The sequence below is a fragment of the Panicum hallii genome, chromosome 3, assembly GCF_002211085.1.
Source record: "Panicum hallii strain FIL2 chromosome 3, PHallii_v3.1, whole genome shotgun sequence".
NCBI classification, from domain to species: domain Eukaryota; kingdom Viridiplantae; phylum Streptophyta; class Magnoliopsida; order Poales; family Poaceae; genus Panicum; species Panicum hallii.
The window spans coordinates 28,333,784-28,339,207 of record NC_038044.1 but is presented as its reverse complement, the minus strand read 5'-3'; positions in this window follow the sequence as shown (position 1 = coordinate 28,339,207).

Sequence of the window (5,424 nt, the reverse complement as noted above, 5' to 3'; positions counted from 1 at the left end):
GAGTTCATTATTAGTCCGTTCCTCAGTCTGTTAGCTTCTGAGTAGAGTAGTGGATCATCCGGAGGTGAAGCAAATTTTGCCGAGTCCTTCTGGATGCTACTGAGTAGAGTACTAGACTAACAAAAGTCAGCGGATCATCTAGTGCTAAAGAGAGAAAAACTCCAATTCTTCTGAATACTACTGAGTAGAGTATTAGACGTTTGATCATTAGTCCGCAACTTCTGGGCAAAATACCAGATCATATGGTACTACTAAGTCTTCACATTCTGTGCAAAGCATTAATCTGCTGCTCACTACTATACCCCTAGGATCATTCGTTACTTGTTTTTTCTGCTGGAATTCACCCGTTCGAGTTTCTTTGATTTCAACTTTGAATTTTTTCTTTCTCAAGTGTATTCTTGCCATCTCTGAGCTATCTAGTGCTACTGCTAGTTTAACTCAAGTGTGAATCTATTTCATGACCAAGCCTACAGTATCCAGTTACTAGCTCAACCCCCCCCCCCCCGAATAGTATGGTCAATGATTAGAAAACTATAAAACCTATACTAAAACAAGCGTCCTTCATCTCCTTGTGACATTTTGTATTAGAAAGATCCTTAATATTCACATCCAAGTCCTTGGCATGCTTTTTCATGACAATTGAGGGGTCTCTTTTCTTGTAACATGTAGTGACTTAACTCAATATGATTAATCCTCACTACTACAAAAATGATTTGTAGCAACACCCCAAAACTTTTTTAGGGGTGGACCAAAATATCACCCGTTCTTACAAATGGAGCGCGGGTAATGTAGCAATCGAGCCGCTCCTGTAAATTCATTTGTAGGGCGGCTCACCCCCTCAGCCACCCCTACAAATGGGCGCCATTTTTAGGGGCGGCTAGGGGGTGAGCCGTCCCTGCAAATGGGTTTACAAGGGCGGCTCACCCCCCAACCCGCCCCTAAAAATATCTATAAAAATCTAGGCACCTTCTTCCTCATCCCGGCCCTCCATTGTTTGCTCGGGAGAGGAGCTCCCCCAAGAGCCAAAAAAAGAAAATGGGGGGAGCTTTTCAACTTCCTTCGAGTTAGGGGCTCTAGGAGGTAAGTTGACGCTAATTCCTTATTATTTCTAAGTTCTTTTGTTAGATTTATGGCTCAAATGGAGCTCTCTTTGCCTCTAACTAGCTCTAAATCTCCATGGTGTGGATTAGCCATTTGAGACACCATTTGCCTCGAACTTTTGGATGAAGTTGTGCTATTTTAGTAGGAGAATAAGATTATGTAATCATTTTGACTCGATATATAGTTTTTAGCATCATTCTTATGCAAATAATGCCCTAGATCTATGGAGGAGAGAGAAGAAGATTTGTTTTTTTCCTATTTTTCAAAGATGCATGTTAGATTTTTTCCAACATTTAGTGGTAAAATAATATGTTGAGTTTTTTATTTTTTTAGTACAAGTTAAATTGATACATATGCACATCATGCTTATTTCGCTACAGAAGTATACATATATAAATTAACTTTCCATTTCTTTCATTTTAAAACAGGGTTTACCAGTTCTACATTCATAAAGGATCAAATCAACCTGCCTGCAAACCAGAGAAATTGACTAGACGCACAAGGTTTCCATGCCACAAGCAACCCGCGGGTTCCGTGCACTATGGGTACTACATGTGCGAGCATCTAAAGGTGCAAGGGAGATATACTACTGATCCCAAATGTGTAAGGCGCTACTCCTTATTAGGGAAAGATGCAAATGTGTACAGTATTTTTTTACTGTAACTAGCACTTGGTTAATTAATTTTACCATTGGTTCAATAATTGCAGATACACCCGGAGAAACACGGTGGCCGGCTCCACGAGAAACAACTTCTAGATGTAGTCGATGATCTGTGCCGTTTCATTATGCATGAAGTGGTCAATGTGAGGGGCAAATTTTTTCACGAAGCACAAGATTTGGCAACGGAAGATAAATACATTGGACTTCATGAGTGGGACAATCAACGGCACTGTGCCGACTCGAATAGCGTTCCTAGGGAGGAATAGAGGAAAAATATGTATTCAATGTGAACTTTAATGATGTACTCTAATGATGTTTGATTACCATATAATTTAATTTTGTATGCATAAGTATTTTTAGTTACCGAACATGTTCCACGTCACGATCGCGAATTAGATTGAGAGATCAAAATTAGCGGGAATTCAAATCGTAAAATATAGCGGGAAACCCATTTCCAGGGGCGGGTGAGGGGGTGACACCAACCCCTACAAATGCATTTCCAGGGGCGGGTGAGGGGGTGACCCGCCCCTAGAAATGGATTTACAGGGGCGGGTAATGCACCCACCCCTGGTAATAGCTATTTTTTAGCTGCGAAAACTAGCAACGGGTGTGCTACTCGCCCCTAAAAATGAGTTTTTACCCGTCCCTAAAAATGCTTTTTGTAGTAGTGCCTTCAAAACATATTTAGTCATAATACATGGTTGTCATTAATTGCTGAAATATACCATGCATCTATTGACCAAGATGCTTTAATGGCATGGATCATATTAACTCATATAATGATGTTTCTTTAAGGACTTTATTCAAATTCTTTGGGTAAGTTGATGGGTAGACATAACAATTGATGAAACTTATGTTCTCATACAGCATATGGCTTTCCGACAATTTTGGTGTATTGATGAGAAGATAAATTCAGATATTTCTTTTTCATGTGATTTCTCATCATACATCTAAAACACAAAAAGAGCTTTTGACCCTCCAATACCTGACTAGCAGCGACATCCACAACTTGTGCTAAAAATGTCTAGTCTGGAGGAGTTGCTTGTTTCATGTATATCACATGGAAATCAAGTTAAATGATGTGAATACCTCATAGGTTGAGTAGCATTATGCTAGAGATACATTTTATGATCAGAATGAGGCAATCCACATAGCTTCAAAACTTTATATATGTCACACTCTTCTGTGAGTTCTTCAGGTAGATTTCTACCACCACCCTTGCAAGAAACACAAACATAGTTGTGTCTAAATCTCTTTCCCTGAGTTATGCGTTATCTTGATTATCAAGCCATATATAGTCCACGGGTTATAGTACAATCATGTACTTGACCACTTCAATGAGGTTGCATTTGGTAGTATTGAGATGTATCCTATTTTTAATATGCTCCAGCTGATGGGCTTTATTGCTAACTCTACATTACTAGCTATGAAGGGTATTTTTGCTCCTATATTTGATTTATCTTGTATTTTAGACCATATTGATATTTTATAGGAACTACAACATACGGTGAGCTGTCTTGAATTATTTTACTTTGGACTCTAACTTTGGGCAATTCAGGACCAAGCACAAGGAAGATGGTCTTTAACTTGGACGACCTATACTAGACGGTTTGTTCAAGTTCTTTGGTTCGCAAGCCCACTTTAGGAGCCCTAACCCGTGGGTCAAAGATGAGGGGGCCCAAGGCTTTTCTACGTGGACTCCACATCCAGATCAATTCTTCACTAGAGTAGAATACATTGCCTTGTGTAAAATACATTATTTGCATCTACAGAACATGGTTCTGTATTTTTTTTCAGTTCTTACAGTCATCGCAAGGTAGAGAATACATCATAGAACCATGAGCATCATTGCTAGTAAAGCTAAGAGGGGGAAACCACCCTGAATTGATTGTCTTAGGGATTTCTTTGGGTCAATTGGCCTTTCAGATTTTCTTACCTTCATCTTCGGGGACATCTCACTCAACAATATGTTTATCCACGTGTAACATCATGGGGTGTTCTTCCCTGGGGTTAAAGGTGTTTCTCGATACCTAACTGATTCATGAACATTTATACCCAAGTGTTCTATTTTGGTATATATCAGTGCATGATACCCATGTGTGTTATTTTTGTCTATATTGATCAACACATGATTCATTACATATATATCGTGACGGTCTGATCTTAGTAAGATTGCATTGCTAGTAACCATTGTAGTTAGTTCAATCTTACAGGTATATTGATGTAATGTGTGCAAGTAATAAGGCACTTAATTACCCTAGCCTGGTGATAGTGGAATAGAGAGAAAAACAGAGCAAGTCATAGCCAGTGCGATAACTTGATTAGGGCATTTCCATTTGTGTAGTAGAAGTGTATTCGAGTGAACCTATGCCTTACAGAAGATGCTTTTATCTATCTTGTTCACAACCTTATTCAGCATTTCATATGTACTTTAATTTATTTATTTATTTCATACACTAGCTTTACGCTTATACATCTGCAAGTTAGATTTAATAATACATTTCTTCCTTGTGGTTACAATATAAAACTTGGAAGAATACTTCTAGGGAAAACCTACATTGATCCATGCAGTTGAGGTAGCCGCTTTGCGACTAGTTTGCATACGAGGTGCACCCAACATTTATGTTGAGATTAGTATGCATATGGATATTCCGTGCATGGGATCTTGGTGGGCTAAGATTGAGGCATGTTGTTTTATGTTTGGTTCACATGGATTACATATATGCTTGAGGTATCTTGGTGGGATGTAAATTGTTTTATACCCTCTCGCACATTTGTCGTAAATTGCTTGCAAAGCTTGGCGTTGTGCCAATTTCATTTTCTATAATGTCAATATAGCCTTGTACTTTATGGTTTTTTTATCTTGCGGGATATAAGGATTTTTGAGCTTCATTGTTTAAATTTATATTGACTTTCATATCTTGCTCATAATACAGTAAGCTCAGAAAATTTAGGGGAGGCTATGCTAAGAAATTAAGTTTGATCATCATGCATGCCAAGGAGCTCGGCCGGCCCAATGCCTAGGGCTACTCCATGGGCTGATTAGGCTGGCTCGGCTTGGCCTCTTTGCTACAGTGTTCTATAATGTAGAGAAAATCGGACAATGCCTAGGGCCATATCCCTAGTGGCCCTAAGTCTTCCTCCGCCCCCGATGCATGCATTAGGTTGCCTGTGGTAATTGTCGTTATTAAATTTGTATAACTTGAGCTTTGTATATATATTATTTATTATTAGAATCTAGTCTCTGCCTTGTACACCTATCTAGAATATTTATGGATGCTCTTGAACTTTCTTAATACATAATAATATTACCACTTCTCTATATTTTTATATACTTAACAAAACCACAACTAATGGTCAAATTAGTGAGTGACCATATAAATATTCAAAATGATGCTCTTTGACGTGTGGAAGTGATACAATAATATGTTCATGTATTCCTTGTTAACGTGGTAGTGGAAACTTAAAGATAGATATATAATTGTACTAGCTTTGGATACACGTCTGATAATATAGAAGCTACGAAGCGGTGGCCCAGCTACTTGTAGCTATATATATATATATGTCAGTCTAGCAGGAAGCTCGACTTCTGTGTATCGGATTTGGATCGGCTAGCTTTGCGTATATATAGTTACATACTCCCCTGTATACTTGATCGAGCG